General features: G+C 35.0%; 1 protein-coding gene across 1 annotated transcript in view; it reads left to right on the top strand.

The window, feature by feature from the left end:
• Positions 1-20,438, top strand: part of LOC109544361 (protein Tob1) — a 159,704-nt gene that overhangs the window by 25,817 nt on the left and 113,449 nt on the right. Inside the window, exon 2 of the mRNA XM_019914491.2 lies at positions 13,375-13,415. The gene's annotated coding sequence lies outside the window, so the exon portion shown is untranslated. The remainder of the gene's footprint in view (positions 1-13,374; positions 13,416-20,438) is intronic.

Raw genomic sequence — 20,438 nt, 5'->3', positions numbered from 1 at the left:
GCTGCACTAAAGCTGGCCGGAGCCTGCTTTGGTGCAGGAGTCTTTTTTGTGGCCACTCCTGCCGGTAGCAGAGTAGCCACCAGCTCCGTGAGCCTGCGAACTTCAGCCAGCAGTTCCCGGTTCAGCTTGCGCTGCTCCTCGAGTTCCTGCTGAATGGACTTCTCGCGCTGTTTGCGGTGCCATTCCGAATTTTGGTATTAAAAAATACCTATTCCCTAAAACAGAGTCGATTTCGTAAACTCGGTGAACCGTTCTAGTAAACTAGTCTGGTTTCACTAAACGCTGATCACTATTGCACTATTTCCACGTGCAGCGGCTAGGCATGCAGACACTTCCACAGCACAACAAACGAACAGCTTGTCGAGCGAACTCTTGTTCTGACTCTGTGTGGTTCTCGTCGTCGCTTATATAATTTCCTCCAGGAAACCCAGATGGTTCTCGAAATCTCCAGAACAGGTGCGGAACTTCCCGCTTGTCAGTATCATATTTGACAGTAAATGGGGCGTAAATGGGGCTCCCATTTACTGAAATACCATCAATTTCGATCCCCCCATTCCAAACGTGAGTACCCCATGGCATTTCCGTTACAATATTGTCCGATTCGTTCATGTTTTACCTTCGACCCCTTATGCGGGGTGTCCGAAATAATATGAATAGCATTTATAATATGATCAGGAAACTCATAAAACATTATTATTGCATTACACCTCTAATTGATTTTATACAATAGTTCCAAATTTTGACATTTAATTTCTAGTGTTTTATAAAACCATGAATCGATGTTAAGTTGTTGTCCACGTTGTTAAAAGTATTGTTATGTTTATTTTTCTGATTTGTAAATTTTGAGTTCTCTCTGAGTGCTGAGTTGGTTGTGAAAAAATACAATTAAGTACTTCAATTTAATGTTGGTAAACAACAATTACTTCCTTAACAATTCCATGAATACGAGTTATTACGAAAAGATTACTTCAAGTTAACAAGCCCTTTTGAAGCATACCATAGAGATAAACAAGTGGACATAGGAATGGCTGCGTAAACAAAAGTTCGGCTGACACTAGTAGGATTCAAAATTAATTCCTGGGTTTCAGTCATTTATTGTCTCTATTTATCAATTAAATCGAAAAATCGAAAATGTATGCCAAGGCTTAAAGCAGCAACAACGCTACCCATAAACACTGATGATGGTGGAAAAATACAACGAAACGTATTTTCACTGATAAATAGAGACAATAAATGAAACCCAAAAATTAATTTTGATTTGAAATTGAAACACAGTCAGAAAAGTATATACAACTAGTAGGATTGTCGGCTACATTTCGTGGGGTTTGTTATTTATTCTTAAGAATTTCAGTTGTCTTTATTGTTAATTATACCACAATTATGTTTGGAAGAGGCAAAACGCCCTTTTCCATAATATCCTGTGAAAACTTGGATATATTTCTAAACAACGAACATTCGGAATTTCTTCGATGGCATTAGAAGCTAATTTTGTGCTGTGCAAAAAACCATTGCTTGCAACATTAACATATTTTTCAGCTTCAGTTTCATCAAACGTTAAATTGTTGGAAGTTAAAAGTCTGAATGATACAAACACAACATTCTACTGTTTAAAAATTACATCAATGCTTCTTTACTGTCGTTTTTACTGTCCATACGAATATGGTTTATCGTATGGAGGTGAAATAAGAGAACCCATGTTTGCTTCAAAGTATGGATGATTTGATGTAAGAAATTACGAAACCTCACCAGCTAAATACCAGAACAGCGTTTACTCAAGTCCCTTGCTTTGCGTAATTCTTCTTACTAAATCTTTATTGATGGAAAGTTTAGAGAACTTTAGAAAAGATTGGCAAAGCAATTAATGATTATATTATACAAGTAAAAATTTAAATAATAGGAATGGGTGTGTAGTGTGTACACACTGGATGGAATCAAAGAATCGACCTTCCTGTATTCTATCAATACAAATTTGTTTTTATAATGTTGATCTCTTGAACCATCTTCCCAAATATATCAAATTTATTTTTTGAAACCCTCTTTTATAATATGATGGTCGTAATGGGGTTTGCTTGTAAAGCTGCCTGGCGCACATGCTTAAAAAACATTAGTAAAACGTAGAATATAGTGGAGTAAATTTATGAATGCTTTTACCGTTCTCTATTTCTTACTGAATTTTACAAGAAACGTTACTGCTTAACTGCAGCTTATCAAAAAGCGTTTAAAACCAGAAAGTCGTACATAATGTGAGCGAAACCTAAAAAGATAATAATTTTTTCAATTAGAGATCTAATTTTATTCATATTCTAGCTTTTGCTTCCAGTATTACATTTCGGTGTGCAGCATTACCATCACTAATGTTGATAAGTCAGTCCTTGCCACTTTTTCGTACCAACAAATAAAACCGATCATTTTTCACTGCTTTGAAATTTATTAGTTAACGTTCGATCCAAACTTAATCCATTATTTATAAGCCCGCAAGACTTAAATTTTTCTAGAGGTTAAATTAATAAATTCCATAGGGATGATGTTTAATCTTTGGATAATCCGACCGGGAACAGAATACGTCTTTTCCGGCAGATATTTAATGTAAAGGTTTGGGCGTGTTTGCTTATTTACTTACTGATAATTTTCTTTTAAATTAATTTCAAGGAAATTTGAAGCCCAAAATCAACACGTTCTAAATTTCTGAAAACCCCATTATTTTGATGTTTGACTAAACTTCACATTTCTTCACCACGGTAATAGACCAGGTGATATGATTGAAGATATTGTAGTTTTATAATGTTTCAATATTATAAAGATGCTAAATTACCCGTTGGGGCACACTCAGGTTTTTTCGTATAATATCGATATAGTAATCGCATAAGGGAAAAAGAAGATCCGAAAATTGACTCGTTTAAGCAGTAAGTGTACCGGGCTTTACGGATTTTTCACCAAAGAATTTAAAAAGATTCAGGTCTTAAAAACCCCTAAACATTCAAAGCGAGTGGTTTAACAAGGTTAATTCATGTCCTTTAACCCTTCGTTAGTGTTGTGGAGAAAAGTTACTTATTGAGTGTTGTGGGGTATCCCATACACCAAATTAAAAACTACACAGAATTAAAAAACCCAAACTAAAACTTTGAAGTTTTTTATTTTTATCTCGGAATAACGCAAAAATATTTATCTAAGAAAATTTTAGTTCTTATACCATCAAGATTTTAACTTAAAAAAATAATACTATCTGTTCAAATTTTTAAAGAAATGAATGTAACTTTTCTAACTGTTAATGAACCTGTAAAAACTTGTATGGGAAACAAACCAAAAATGAATGAAACCTTTTTGGTAAAATGCAAAAAAAGCTGTCTCTCAAAAGCTGTTCAATTTTCGCAAGTAATTATAGCATGGTCCAGGCCAAGTGTCACGCTACATTTCAACCAACCATAAAATGTATTTTGGGCAAACACAACATTGTGTGGTTATTTTACGTCGTTTGGATGTAGGTGCTTGATATTCTGCTGGTTCTTTCCAAATACATTAATAAAAATCTGTGGTTGTTTCTTTTGTAGCTCCATCGGTGTTTGGGCGTTCTGCCTTCCTCAGATATTAGCTCCTCAGCTCTTTAAAAAATAAACGTCTTTTAATGCTAACTGTTTTGTGGTAGTCCTATACAGAACTTGAGCGTTTACTACCGCCGAACTTAGAAGCGGAAAGAAGAGAGTCAAGGACCAGCGCTGACTATCCCTTGCCACGCTTAGATTAACTGACAATTCATTTAAGGTGTCGACATCGCTTCTCCTTAAATAATAAAAATGTATTCTTTCCGGAAAGGTGTTTTCGGTAGTGACTACACTAAGATCGTCATGTGATATGTAATAAGTTGTGACGCCGTGTGTAAACGTTGCTGTGTATAGACCAAAATCTATCTTTTATAGAAAATATTCCGTATCCGAATGTGAACCAAACTCATCCGATAGTTTCCTTAACGACTGCGTGCCACTAGTGCTCCTTTTACATTTTCTGCCCAACTTTATTCACAACTTAATTATTTCAATGTTCAATATCCAACAGTATTAAAATATCAATAAAATCCTAGCTATTTACACACATTAAAATTAATGACTAATAAGTGTCTAAACAATCGAGAGTGCACATCGCAACTAGTTCAAACAGTTCTGCACGATCTCAAATAAAATGACTTACACCTCACGGCAGCCCACCCAGCCGAAGCCATAGTCCCCGTAATAGGGGATCGGTGAGATTCTGGCTTATCTATGTTAATCTAAATGACGCCGTATCCCCTATTCCTATATCTTAAAAAATGTCACTACTCAGTCACCCCTGTTTAATTAGAAATGTTACTGCTGGGTCAAGTGTTCGGCACACGCACAGATTACGCTTATACAACCTAACCTAAACTAACCTTTAACTAACCTGCTCAAATGAGTGCATCCTACCCTAGAGCTTAATTAACAATCTAGCAATGAGCGCCCAGAACGCCTCGGAGTACCGTCGAAGAGCGCTCCAGGCAGTCACAGAACAGAGGCAGCCCGCAGGCACCGCACCCAGATTCGTAGATACCGCACGCCAATCTAGTCGAAGTCATCGTAATTTACGATAACTTCAGCATATTCTACAAACATTCTAACCATACTACCATCTCTCCACCCATCCATGCCTCTCAAGCGCCAGCAGGGAGTCTCCGGAGCAAAAGTCCACACGCAGCCTAATTTCATACACACCGTCCTGGCGGGCCGACCCGTCTTACCACCTAGACCACACTCCCAATCACCACAGCCCCTTATTCTAAACCTGTGTAAGTAAACACGGAAGTTTCCGTGCCCAGTTGCAAGCTGCAGTGCCTTTTTATTCAAACCCAGCGTACTCTTCCCCACTCTCACTCACCTTATATAATTATCTACCATTTTTGCTACTGGAGCAGAACCTCTGCCACTCCTCCAGGACCCAGGACCGCATCCGATCTCTGACCTGACTTTCGTTTAATTGTGCCAGCACCTCTACCACGGGTGTCCCCCAGAGCGCACAGCTGGCTAGTTCATCAGCGGCGTCCGCACCAACGGAGCCCATGCAATCTTCTCACTGCACTTGGTGCCCTAACGGCTTCCGCAGACAGTAATTCATAGTCATTAATTGCAAGTAGGGCATGCCTAGAGTCCGTCCACACTGCCCCACGGTAACCCGTTTTACATAGAGACGCCAAATTCATCAGGGCCTTTCCAATGGCTGCGATTTTCATGTCATTCTCACTCTTATCACCCCATTCAACCCAGTTGTCACTAAACTTCTACAATCGCTCCTACCAACACACAACGTACTAATAGCCCTTTTGTCACCCGCACCTGCCGCCTCACACCACACATTCCAAACAGTATTCTCCGCCTGAAACATCATCTCCACTCCTGCAGCATCTTGCCCGCTCCGACTCCTTTGCCATTCCCACCTTTACTCTCTATCCGTACTCACTATAAAATCGATGCCTGCCCAAACCCTCCAGCCACTAACCACCACACTAGTGTTCTGAGGTATGTCATATCCCAACCGACTTTGACGAGCTCTAACACACAAATAAATACGTGAGAACAGACGACAATGTGAGGGATCTCCGCTCACATGTATCAACTGCAGCTATTGAGGGCTAAGGTAACTGGGATTTAAAATTTTAATTTTTCCGCTATAAGTAATGGTACTGGGGTATTTCATTCCCCACAAAACTATTTCTGTGTTGTTTCTTCTTTTTAATTAAATATTAATTCTTACTTTAGTTTAGTCTTTAAAAAATTAAAATTGATACAAATATTGTAATAATTACTGCTGGCAGTAGGCTGCAAATAACGAATTTCAAACCTGCCCTTGAAATGAGTCCTAATAGGGTGCGTAACTAATTACATCCAGTACAGCAAAATTTCAGCATCAAAAGTAATTGGGCAGTTTGCCAGAAAATGCGAAAAGTCAAGTATTGCCGGACATTCAACTTATAGTAATTTAACTCAATATAATAAACAGTTTCAAGTAGATTATGCTTGCTCTTTTTGTTCCATAAGTTCAGTTAGACGGGCTGGGGTTACATTTAAATTCACTGTAGAGAAAAATTATTATGCAATGCGAAATTTTTGCATTGCATCAACTTGCATAGGTTATTAAATTATGTAAAAAAACCAGGTGAAACTTTTGCCTTTAATTAAAATGTAAATACGTTTTCAGTCTACCAGGCTACTCATACTTTATGAATCATGTTGACCTGCAACTCTTATTTCATTTGCACATCTATAATATAATTTATCTTGGTCAAACATGTTATTTTTAAGTGGACGTGGAGGTGAGAAACATTGCCAAGAATATCAAAGTTAAATTGAGGCAGGACTGTTAAAAGATTATTTATATTTTCGATTTTCAATAGTCAAACAAAGCTTTTTAGAAATGTTGCAATTTAGTTTTTTATATTTAATAAACTGTTTTTCCCCGTTGCAAGCATATAATAGAACACCATAATTTAATACTGCAAGAAGCAAGATTGTCTACTTATAATTCGTATAAGATTCTCTATTAGTGGTGGGTTTATTGGTCAATAGAATGCGGAGAACCATAATTTTTCACTGCGGTTTGGCCTATGTGTCAGCTAATACTGGTTGATAATAAATCATAAGGGAAATACAGTGTGCCTAGATTTCAGCAAGATATGAAAAGGGGAAAGACAAGAAAATAATGAAATTAGAAAATCGAGATATACCATGAAATATTTACTAAATTAAATTATACCTGCAAAGATGGATTCACTTAACATACTTTTTATTTGTAATAACAGTTTTATGTGCAAAAGATATGCCAAAATAAAAATATATCAGACATCGAGTTTCCGGCTCTAATTATATTTTTTATGCGTAGAAATAAAAATCAGTTTTTTTATAAGCAAGACTCAGTGATAAATTCGATGAAAAGATGAACGTCGAGCTGCTTCTAAAAAATTGTTATTTTTGTAAACTCAGCACTGACTACTTCGAAATGAAATAAAATGACTCAAAATGAATCGTATTCGACTCATAAATATGGAAAAGAACTCTGGAATCCGGTCATGGAATCGTAATTATTTGGACAATATGAGTTTCGGCAATTTCTGTTTATCATAGCTCTGAATACGCTTGAAGTAAAGTGCGTTGCGAATATTATTTCCGTTTCAGTGAGTCACTTTGCAAGATTTTAGAACGCCAGACTAATTTCGAATATTTCAAACAAATTTGCCCTGTCACATATGTGTGTATTCAGTTGACTTTCAACTTATCGAATATTATTCGATTTCATAACAAAAATATTTATAATTCGAATTAGAAATAATTATTACTGTGGGGAGTGTATTATTACTGTGAGTATTAGTTTATGCGCCTGTAGTGTTTAGAAAAAACGAATTCTCAAATACAATGTTTAGTTTCGTTTTAATTTTTCCAAAATATTTCATTTTGAGTATACTGACATTGAAAATTCTGGAAAGATGTGAATCGCAATAATATTTTAGCTTGTGAGAATGCTAATGGTCTCCCAGCACCGGTAAATTTTTGGCCTCTCAGTAATAATTCATGGTAAAAATATACGTTTTATCTCTTCAAGGCAAGACTTGCAGCAACGTATGCGAAAAATGCAAATAACGTTCGAGCAATTCAATAGATTTTCTTGCATTAATTTATTTACCCCTAATGTATACCAAACACGCAAACACCGAAATAAAAGTGTCTAAAAATATCCTATTTTAGATCGAACCATTTTATTACCATCTTTTAACAATTTGCATGTTTGCGTAAGGAGTAGTATTTAATAACGTCGTTACAAGCAGACTTGTTTTTAAATATTAAAGTTTTCTAATCTGCAATTTAGGATATTTTTGTTTCTACGCGAGAACTCGGGAAAAAATATTGGATTTCAACAAAAGAATAACTTAGTTTTTTGAAGAAATTAACAAAGATAGCCTATTCAAATCTTGGACATGCTGGGACATCGCTGTGCAAATCTTCTTCATGTTTGGGCCAGCTGCTGCTGGCCCTGGGTCGCACCGCATCCACAAGTACCATCTTCTCGGTAGTTCCGTTTTTTTATGTTGCTGTTAGATCATGAGACTTCCGTTCTTCGCCTGTTAATCGGGAAAGGTAGATGGTGTCCAGGGTCTTCAGTTGGCTCCATGTGTGTACTGGTGAGTCTCTCCGCATAGGTTTGTTCGGCTTACTTCAAGTGTAATCTCCAAGGGTGCTGTCGACCGCATGAAGCTTCTCCGAGATGATTTAGGTCATCATCATCACGAGTAAACATCACGAATTAAAAACTACAACTCTTCTCTAACAGGTTTTGTATGTTTTCTTGGCGAATGTTAATAGTTTGATTTAAGAGAAGAGCAAAATCATGCATTGAAGTAGTTTATTTTCGATCAACCCAAAATAATCATCACAGCTACATTGAATGATGCTGAGTAATTTGCATGATCGACGCTTGCCATAGTGTTGACCATTACATTAGGTGAGACAACCTCAGGCACCCCCAGGATCGGTTTCGAGCCTGTTCGCTCCCATCAGCTGGGCTTAGCCTGAAATTAGCGGTCCCGGTATTTGTACTTTATCGTGCCAATATATTATACAGCAAGTAGTTTCCACGCCGATGTAAATACATTGGCAACATGAAGTGCAAGTTTCGGCATCGCTAATTTCAGGCTAAGCCCAGCTGGTAAGAGTTAATAGGCTCGAAACTGGTCCTGGGGGTGCCTGAGGCTGGCTCACCTCGAAATCTGCATTTCAGATTTACTTTTGTTGGTACACTGAATCCACGAAAATAATTTTAATGTTTTACTGATATTTTTCTTAAATGAATCTGTAGAACAAACTGCTATTTATTTAACCGAAAGGGTTTTACCAAAATCCATCCTGTATTTACGTATTATAACTACATATATACAGTAGAATTAGATATCGATAAGGAATTTATTGCGTTAATACGTGTATAAGGCCATGTGTTTAGTTATGGGCAAATATGGACAAAACATGTGTAGGTACTGAATATTTAAATTTTGAACAGATATTTATAGATATAATTGCTTTTGAAACGTTAGCAAGCTGATAAGAGTAGTTAATTTGCAGTTATATCAGCAAAATGATCTGCACCGATGCTATTTCCTAATTATGCCTTCTATTTTCACTTGCAAACTTTGTTAATTATACATGAAGCGACAGGCTTTTACGGAATATTCTCGAGAATCACGCCCGGCAATCACCGCAATCAAAATTAGTATTCACTTTTATTTATCCGTAGTCCTACTTACATGTTTCGGCTTTAAGTAAGATTTGTTTTTTTTTATTTAATAATAGCTCCTTTATGATGCATAGCTCCAGATGGCGTTCAAATGGAGGACAAATTGATTTCTTTTGTGTATTGGTATATTTTTTACTGAGAAAGCGGATTCAGCATTTAATTCTAAGTGCAAAAGTATTAAAGTACATATGGGCTTTTTATTGCTACCATTTACGTAATATATGATTGGATCTTTTAAAATGGTCCACCCGGTATATATATATAGGGCGAAAACATTTTAATTTTGTAAACATTTGACGTAGTAACACCGTAGTGCTTCTAAGTTCGTTAAATTAGAGTAAAATGGACATATTAATGCCGAAAAATATTTTCAAGTTACTACCTTTAGTTTCCAGATATGGTTGTGTATTGTTTATACAGGTATTTCAGGTAATATCAAAATAAGTGTACTAAATAACATAGATTTATCTGAATTTGTTTAAAGACACATGATGTTTGCTTGTTGTATTTCTCATGTACAGGGTTATTGATTGAACTTTGGCCACCACGCTTTAACATCGAATTTCAAAAGTAGAGAAAAATGTTAAATGCGAAAGTTGCAGATATTAACGTGTAGTTTATTTTAAGATAGTAATAATTGATACAGTGTGTCTCAAATTCAAGTGACAGACCAAATTTTTTTAAATTGAATGCCGTACTTTTTATTGCATATTCGAGATATTCGTGATATTCGTAAAATTCTAGGCCTATTCGATAGAAACGTTCCATATTGATTATCAACTGTTTTTGAGATAGTAACCAATATTGATTGAATTTGGGTCAGCCCGTTTTAACATTTCTTGCGTTTTGATTGTTCCTGCAAAGAATCCTACAAATGGTTTTGCTATAAGCAGTCGTGCTGTGACTTCCACGAGCTGGGATATGAGATATGTTGCAAGGCGGTTTTTGGACAGTGTGTGGTTTCTGAGCCCCTGGTCAGGGGTTTTAGTTCTTCTGATGAATAGTCTTGCACGCAAGGTATCCTGATTGCGATTGTGCACGATTTTAGAGCCTTTACATTAAAGTGTTAAGAAATATCATGGAAATCTAAAATGCCTCTAAAAAACTGTCAGTGTCTGATAGCCAAATAATCACGAAATTCACTAGAAATTTATTACAATCAGTTTCCTTAAAAACATGATTATCACATATACATGTATACAGTTTAAAGTGTCTTTGAAATATTGCTTTCAGAGACATAAAGTTACTGTCCGTACTATGCAAAAACTCCCAAGTGACGAGGTTTTACCTGAATAATAATAGAAATACATGAATGATCAAGAAAACGGAGATAACTGTCTAATAATCAGTAAAAAAGCAAACAGGAAATTTTAATAAAAATAGGTTTTTGCACTTTCTGACTGATATTTTCGAACGCAATCGATATAATTTAAATTCTATTCAAAATCATGTTTACAAAATAAATAAATTCTAAAATACAAATTACCCAGGAATGTGTCGAATTGTAGCATTATTTTTCACATTTGCAATAAAAGCACATTTATTTTGCATTTCAAGTTTTTTTTATTGGTAAATATATATTAGGCATGATTTTCAAAATTGTATTTACCAGGCGTTATATTTACACCATCTTGAATAAAATCTGCTTGCTTCTGTCGGTAAACATGAATAGAGATTTAACTATATTCTAGACTTCCTGCTTATCGAACAAATATTTATTCACACCAAGTTCATAAAAACGATCAATATTTGTTGAGGTAACTACGTAGATTCGTCTCAAATAAAAAAAAATGGATTCATCATTTTAAAAAATTAACATGATGTTAAGCTAACAGTTTCAAACTTGTGTAAAATTAAAACCATATAAATGCTAAAAGCATGTAGCACGTTTTAAGTGAGAATATACAAGGTTACAATTTAGAAAGTTGCAACTGCTTTATTAAGGAACATAAACTGGTTCCTCAGATATAACAATTGCACGCTCCTCAAGTCAACCTGGACTTCGACTGGGTCTCCCGCCACAGAGACGGGAATAATTACCACTGTACCGAATGAATATTGAAAATTTTATTATAAATATTTATTAAATAATGAATTAATATTCAACGAATAATTTTATGCGTCACAGATTTACAAAATATCTGATCTTGTCTGGGTCATCGTCAGAAAGTTCTTATTAAAGTTAATGCAATTTTAATTCGTTGAATCAATGACGGTTGAAACTTCTTCAACTTTCAATGAAACTGCCTCGTATTATGAGTATATAACTCAAGGAGCTGAAATAATTTCAATGGAAAATAAGCACCAACGCTTTTAACAATCACGTCATAACAGGGCGGTCGTCAATAAATTAACACAATCACCACCCCCAATAGTACCAGACAAATCCTGTCCAATAACGAAGCCCAAACAGTTCAAAATTGACCAAAAACACATCGAGAGTCAGACTTGTTAAATTTGGTGAAAACAACGAAACATTGAACATCCAATCAATGGAGAACAAATTTGGAATTTGATTGTTCAAATTCAGACTAATTTAATAAATTAAATAAAAAATAAGTTCCATTTAACCCATTTTTGGTGAATTTGTTTAATTTCTGGTCGTTATTAACAAATTTTTCTTTAAGTCTGATTTGAGGACTACAGAGATGCGGGCAGGATAGCTGGGGCATAAATGTGGTTTCCTTTAATTATTATACAAACGTTTTCCTTCCTCCCTTTTCCTTATTTCCTCCCTTCTTCCTGCCTTATTCAACTCCATTGCAAGTTTCCAAAGGATCTATATATTTAAACCACTTTAGAGGGATGCAACAAGTATTTACTTAATAGAAATTAAATGATTTATCGAAGCTGGGCTTTCTTTGAATAAATAATACTCGTAATGAAAAGGAATAAAGTGCAAAAAATTCACAGTTTTTCTTGAAAATAATTTAAGAAATTTGGAGCATTTGCTCATACCAAACTAAATTTTTACGTGCAACAGAAATTGCAAAGCTGATATTGCTGAAATAAATTCGAATAATTTTTTATCCGTTGACCTTATATTGATATTTAACTTAAAACCGACTAAAGTATATTGTTTGTCTAATTCCATGGTAATTTAGTGGAAATTTCTGCACAGAAAACTAGCACCCGAATAGTACCTACTGCAAATTCTGAATATAAAAGCGGCCGAATAAATTCAGTGAATGAATTGATATAACTTATAAATACTTATAATACTACGGATATTAGGAAATTTTTATTTTAAATTTCTGCTGGAAAATAGCTCTTCGCAAAGCTCTGAATTCCATTCAAGTAGCTTTTATGCTCAATTGAATTCCACAAGGCAATGGAACGGAAGTCGTCTCGTAAAACCTTTCAAGAGTTGGAACCCCTGCATTTTATTGCCGTGTTTACGTTTACCCAGCTAATGTGCGTGTCAACAACAGGATTTGTTCGTTCTGGGAGAACTTATTCAGTTTAAAATATAAAAGACAGTATTAAACTACACTGTTTTAATGCTGTATATGCTAAGAAGTTGTGCGTGTTTTAGCAATAGTCAAGTACATACATTTATGCATTTTCAGTAAGTGATTTGGACTTCCAAGGGGACTTTGTAATTCGTTTTATTGCGAAAAATAAGTGTTTAATATTCTTATTTCTGTTTCCACGATACGGCAGATAATTGTATACAACGTTTAAAATAAGTTTTCTTAATGTTACGCTTTGGAGACTTTGAGCCATTGTTATAGTATGACAGTATTATCATTTTTCTGGATGGCAGACTAATTTCTGTTCTAAAAATGTTAATGTAAGTTAAAATAGACCACATAATATTGCCCGTTCAATTAAAGATTTTTCGGACGATATTTATTATTCATGTATTGGAATTATATTACGAACTAGTAATTTGACCAAAAACGATGCAAACGGTAGAATGTTCTACAAAAGTTGTAGTTTTGCAAGCGATTTCATAAAGTACGCCGGATATTGAGCATTAGTTTTACATTTTTCTACAGTTCTAATGTCCTAAATAATTAACCCATGAAACATTGTACCATTTAGCCAAATGGTTTGTTTGTTCTATTAATTTTACGTTCTTTTTTGTAGATTGTCGGGGCTACCATACATTCAACTCTATGCTAATAAAGGTAAGTTTTAATAAATCATACTGTAATCATATATATTCCTTGAACAAAGGCACCATTTAATGTAAGTTTAATTTTAATAGTAATTTAGGCAGGAAATCATATAAGCAATGGTATAAGTAATCGTATAAGTATAAGTCTGGAAATTAAAATTTTCAACTTTTTTGCGATCCATGACGATACCTTCTAAACTAAAACAGATCGAGAAGCGGTGAAATGGGTTCAGCGTTTTGTAGTTTCATAAAGCCATCATTCAAGTTTCAAGGAAGTCATAACTATGGGGTATTCTAGTTTTGCTTAAATTCACTAATACTTTTAAATCCTCTATCTCAGATTTACAATTACACCAATAATAATTTCCATTAATCGAAATACACGTTTTTTTTGTGATAAATGATGTTTAGGACGTTCTATTGTGCCCGCGTATGTTCTACAAAATTTTATAAATTCCAGAGGGGGTCAGGCACGACTTTTTTTGGTACGGTTTTATCACATAGTATGTAAAATTGTTTCATAAAAATACATATTCTGGAGGGGCGTGTCCAATTGTGAAAGCCACACTCTGTTGTCTGTTAAGTGCTATCAGTTTTTTTTTGCGTATTGATTGTGGATGTCCCACAAACTGCTTTGTGGCCCGACATCTCCAAGAACTTTCTATGATCATGAAAGATTCATTTCTAGTCAGAATGGTAATTATATTAGATTCAAAGTGATGTTCAATGTTGAACTCTATAACCTCTAATTGGTATTACAATTTTTGCCTTATTCGTGTTGTGTGATAAATGTGTTTTTTTCTTGTTTTTTAGACGCTTCTCCTCATATAAAATAAAACAGTTCTACATTTTATCTGTTTTCTTGTGAAGAAAGACAGCCAGTTCTAACCCCTACCTCTAATGATAGACTTTCCCCAATTTGCATGCTTTGCCAATTAACAATGTATATGCTAGCCCCTGAGGATGAATAGTTTATACACTCGAAATGCTTCGCGTTTTAGTACCCCTCCTAAGTTAGCTGTGGAGGAGACTGTGTGTTTGATTAGCTGCCAGAAATAAAACTGCCGTGCCTTGAATGAGACTTTTTGTGATGATGAAGAGATGTTTCTTTAGAAAGCAACAAACCCTATTCTAAAACAATGTCAAATGTGCATTAATATAAAATATTGAATATTTGTCCGAAGTACATCATTTACCACATGATTTAGATGTAGTAATTCTAACTCTAAACTGCATCATTTTTTTGCTGTTTTTAATGATGTAATGTGTATGTTCATTAATGATTTTAACTTCAATATTTGCATGTATGAAATGATCATTACTAATTACATTTATGTAGTTAAAACTCACAGCTATTTTAGTCTAAAAGTTCTTCTATTTCTTCCTTTTGATAGGTCTGTGTCCTGTTTTTTCCAAGTTTTAATTCGACCTGTGTACTTTAACGATGAAATCTCGGAGTCATGCCATCTTTTTGGTGATCTTCCTAAGGGTCTGGTCGTGTTCGGTTTCTCCGTATGCGGCCATGGCGAGTCTATCGTTTCCCATCCTGTCGACACGCTCTCTCCACTCTCTTCTTCTTCGTCGTGACCAACTAATAACATCCGGCATATTGCTTCGTCTCCTGTCTCTCAGTGTGACGCCTACGATCGCTCGTAGGCCCTCATTTAGCTCGCTCGTAGTGCTCTTTTCGTCCGGTTGGTGTCTGCTCTCGTTTCCGCTGCGTAGATGAGGATGGGCTTTACTGCTGTTCTGAACATCCTTGCCTTGCTGGTTATCGGCATGTGTTTGTTTTTACAGCTAGTATTATGGAGATAGCCAGATACTCTAGCTGCTTTGTTTCCTAGTGTTTTCACCTCGCCATATGTATTTTGGATGCTGGAAGCTATTATCCCCAGGTATTCAAAGCTCATTATAACTTTTTCGATTGGTTGGTTGTTTAGTGGCAGCTTGCATCGTATCGGTTCCTTGCTTATGCTCATAGATTTGGTTTTCGGTATCGAAATTCTCATGTTATATTTTGTTGCGGCCTCGTTTGGCTCGAATAGCATTCGCTGCAGGTTGCTGTCATTTTCTGCCATGAGAACCGCATCGTCTGCATAGCACAATATTTTAAATTCGATTTGTCCCATTCTGTAATCTGTAGACTCGTCCTACACTCTTGGCCCGTTTTATAATGCGATGCATTACTAGGTTGAAGAGTATCGGAATTAGGTCTCCTTGCCTGATACCTATCGATATCTGCATTGCCTCTGTGGCTGAGGTGTCTGACTTTATTCTGGTACTGTTGTTGGTATTGAGTTGTTTTCTTACCTGGATTATGTTGGTATTGGCTTCATCCATCAGCAATGAATCAATTCAGCACATCCTTTAGTTGCACTATGTCAAATGCTTGAGTTAGGTCAGCAAAACAAAGAAACGCCGATGTGTTAAATTCTATGGACTTCTTGATGATTTGTCGTATTGTGAATATTTTGTCGATTGTTGTTCTTCGCTGATGCCGACTGTACCTACTTGGCAGATGTTGGTTTATTAGTTTCGTGAGTAGCTTCATGGCGGTTTTGAGCAGGTTTATGCATCGATAGTTTTTTGGGCTATTGTTTTTTCTCTTCTTGTAGATAATGATTGTAATGATTTCCATTCCTGGGTACTTCTCCTCTGGAGATAATCATACTGTAAAGGTTTGAAAGTCCTATAACCGGTTCATCGCCTCCATATTTGAACATTTCGTTTGTTATTTTATCTGGGCCTGGTGATTTTCTGTTCTTAAATTTATTGATTTTGGTTTGATCTCTGTTGTGTTTATGATGTAGTTGTCGGTTTGCGGTTTGTTATAGTAGTATTCAATAGTATTTTTTTATTTGTGTTGTTTCTGGAGTTAACCATGGTTTGTTGGCTTTTGCGTTCACGCTTACCTTTATTTTGCTAATCGCTTTTTCTGCCGTTGTTATGATATAAATGTTGATTTAGCACCAGACTATATCGATTGTAATCTCCGCTGTTATTGAATTTGGTGTTATTCTTTTTTAGCTGTAATTTGTATAAGTCCTTGGTGCTGTCGTTGCAGAAGTATTCTATGCTGCATTTTGGACGAATTTTTTCTAGTTTCACCATACATAGCACCATTCTGTGTCGACCTACGATGTCCGGAGTGGCAGGTGATCGTACATCCAGGGTCTGCGTTGGTTGAGTGGACCTATTGGTTATGGTGTAGTCGATAGTGGACTGTTGCTCTATAGAGGTGAACCATGTTATCTTGTGTTGAGTGTTGTGGTGAAAGAATATGTTATTTATTCGTAGCTCAAATTGACTGCAAGTTCCTAGAATGAGTTCACCATTTTTGATTTGACGCGTCTTAATGAAATCTTTTACCTATACCTTCGGTCATCGACGGTATATCTTATTTAACCTTTTAATTTAAAAAAAAAAACACCAAATGGTGCACAATTCCATTATTTGGTGTATTTTGTAAAAAGGCAAAAACTTAGTTATCAACATCCTAGTACCATTCGATAGGTAATTAAAAATTGCATTTGCTGGTAAGCTAAAAAATATGGGGTTGTATTTAAATTAATCAAGTTATAGCCACTTAAAGTTCTTATTTGATTAGTTTAAATTTGTGGACACCCTGTATAAAATGGTAAGTTTATTATCATTGGGATATAAAATATGATTTCTTGTTACACCAAACTACGAATTATGTTTACATAACTTAAATAATTCTAAAGTATTTGACACATGAAAATAATATTAGATTTTGATAAAATTCGAATTATATTTAAAAAACCTTTAGATTTAGACATTATAAATCTTATTAAAACAAACACTTATTTTGCTCAGAGAATCAAAAAATGCAATAATATGTAGGATATTTAATTTAGAAAAACACAATTTTGATACGTTTAGGGCTTTTGGGACACTCTGTACATTACAAAAATATTTTTAAAAAGTGCACCCGATAGGCGTCTGTGGGTTCATCAAATAATACTTTGCAAAAAACGAACGGGCTAGCCGCAAACGTCCGTGCCGTATAGCGTGAATAACCCTGTATAATTCCAAGCTGATGTTCCAACATCCCACTCTTAATATGTTCGTCTTCCATTCTCGTTTCTTGCGTAGCTGCACCGTCTCGTTCCGTTGAATCCGTCCGTTTTCCGAGGCATGTGTGTTGATTCTGTGATCGATTCTATATTTTTACCTGAAGTTTGTTGCTAGCGTGGCCCCAGAACTCTCCTCATTTATCCAGGCTTGGGACTAACTGAGGTCGGAATCGAGCTTCTCGATTCACCTGACTCCTTCCTCAAGCAGAGTTGTCTAAAAGTCCGCTATCAAATATTAATTCGGATTTGAAAAGTCTTGTTTTCCGCCAGATCAATGAAACGAATCACTTTCAAAAATATGTCCTGGCACATTTGCAACATTTATTTACATTACTGGCTTCGACACATTTTTGAATCATTAATCCATTAGTAATTAAAAGCGCTTTAGTTTCTTGGCCTTTTTATTTTTTTGGCCCATACTACGATTAATCCAAAGTTACTTTTTTAACTTCAGATTCTCCATTAGATATTTTAAAATACTTTAGTTCTTGCCTACATAATCGTTTATAGTAAAAAGCGAATGTTACATAAAAAAATGTGCTTTTACAGTTTACTAAATAATTTTAGATATAGTCTCTGTATAACAACTTTCGTAAATTGAAGATAAAAAATATATATTAAAAGTGAATAGCTGAATAGGCCACGTAAATAAACACTTATTACTAACAAATCAAAGTTTTTGAATACCTTGGCAATTGATGTACCAAAAGTATTTAGAACCAAACGCCTGGGACTAGGTATAGTGATATTATATCAGCTTATTTTTGGCAATAGATAAATATTGACGCCTGCGCTACCATTATTAGCACAAGAATTAAAATATGCTTTTTGATTGCTGTAATATTTGCGCATAAATAGCTTAACCTTCTAATGATAAAAATTGTCGACCTTAAAACCTAATTAGGTGTAATTTAGGTGAACCTACTCACTAGCAACAAAATTTTTATACACTTATACAACCGATATATTAACAGTATGGTATATAAATACAAAAAAAAACTCAAGCTCAACGTTTTATATTAAGTATACGAAAAATTAAAAATTATATGTGATTCAGGGTTAATGTGATCCGCCGGAAGATCATTGTCTTGTTTTTGTTGAAATTTTGTTCGTTGCCTAATATCTTTTTATCAATCTTAATATTTAAACTTAATGTTTAAATATTTTTTTTGTCGGAGAATCTGTCTACAAAGTCGGTCAGATCCGAAGTTCATCATTAGAATTTAGATAAAATCACAAGTCAGTATTCCACTAAGTAAAATACAAATTTGAAATTTGGAAAATCCTGAGGACTTTTGCGACCGCAGCTCGCAAATGTTGTAGAATTATTGGCTATCGAATTACCCCAAATAATTGATCAAAGTTGTCTGGTAATAAGGTTAAAAAAGGAACACGCGTTTGTCTTGGTCGCTCGACTCAATTTATCCGAGCAGTGCCTGCAAACGTTGACTAAAAAATCCCAATCACAGGGATCGAATTTCCACAAAATTTTTGTGACTTCATGAGTACAAAGTTAAATTGGTTAACGAGGTACAACGGGCAAACCGTAACTACTGAAGATTAAACGCCTCGTAAAATCACCTTTAAAGATAAGGCCCATTTTCTTCTTATTAGCGTCGTTAATCTACAAAATAATCGCATTTGAGGTTTCGAAACTACACGAGCTATTGTTGAGAAGTACATGCATCCAAAGACAGTCACTATACTCGTATATGTTTGGTTTGCATTGTAGACTGGAAGCAACATCGAGTAATTTTTCTACAAAATTTTAGTTGGTCAACTATTAACCTTGAATGGTGTTTGTTATTATGAATTATTAGCTAACTTTTTGTACCAAAGTTTCAAAATATGGTTCTCAAGAGCATGTGGTTTTAACAGGATGGTGCAACAAGCCATTAGGCCAGAGAAACGATTGAGTTTCTCTCATTTACATTACATTTGAAATTTGTTTCTTGATTTTTTGATAGGTGCTTAAGAATTAAAAGATGAAATTCAGCGCTGCATCAATAAAAAACCACAAACTTTAAGCGCAAGAGTCCTTAAAAGTTTGAGGAAAAAAACACGTCTATGCCATGTCGGCACCCATTTGGCCGCTGTTTTATTCCATTCGTAACATCATGATGTCTACTTACATTCTATCCAATAAATGTTTGCAACTTGTGCCACAAATCTATATGTTTTATTTAAAAGCAAATGTCTGCGTCTTGTTCAAACTCCCTTTTCTATTGCAGCGGTTAATCTTAAAATTGTACAACAGAGCAAAAGTCTGATTTTTGAATGAAACAATGGGCTATACATAACGAACGAATGTTATGACCAAAACTTGAACAATAATGTCAATGAGGCCATGTTTTTGAGTGTTTTTAGAAACAAAATACTCAAATAAAAGATATGAAGTATGATCTAGGAAAAGGAATGAATAGGTACATATGCTATAAACAGATCTGCAACTATAACTAGTACTAACTGAAATAACCACTACTCAACTACTACTATTAACTGAAATTTCGCAGTTTTAATAGTGAACAGTCGCTAGTCCATTTTGAAATTTACAATTTTTCAATTTGTTAGTGTTAAATCCGGTTAAAGTGCATGAACAGAAACTACTATTGGTGCCGAAGCATAAATAGATAAAAGTTTTTAAACATTGATATTGTCAGAATGTCACAAACAAAGTAACTATGTGGTAAGACGTTCGGCCGGTTGTTCTTTTTTTGCTTTGGAACATATTTATTTCAGCTAAGTTTACAAACTTCTTACTGTTACTTAATCTATGGATCCTTAGTGCTAATATCGCTAGAGTGTCTAACACTCTGTGTACCTTAAGATAACATCATATGACTAAATCTAAACTAACCTAAGTACCTAATCTAAAACCTAAACCTAAACAGCCTCTCTTGCTTCCTATAACTAACTTAAAGTTAGCCCATGGTCCT

This window comes from Dendroctonus ponderosae, unplaced genomic scaffold (assembly GCF_020466585.1).
Source record: "Dendroctonus ponderosae isolate FM_Combo_2020 unplaced genomic scaffold, Dpon_F_20191213v2 Dpon_F_20191213_5, whole genome shotgun sequence".
Taxonomy (NCBI): domain Eukaryota; kingdom Metazoa; phylum Arthropoda; class Insecta; order Coleoptera; family Curculionidae; genus Dendroctonus; species Dendroctonus ponderosae.
The sequence above is the reverse complement of the archived record's forward strand: the minus strand, read 5'-3'. Positions and strand labels throughout refer to the sequence as shown.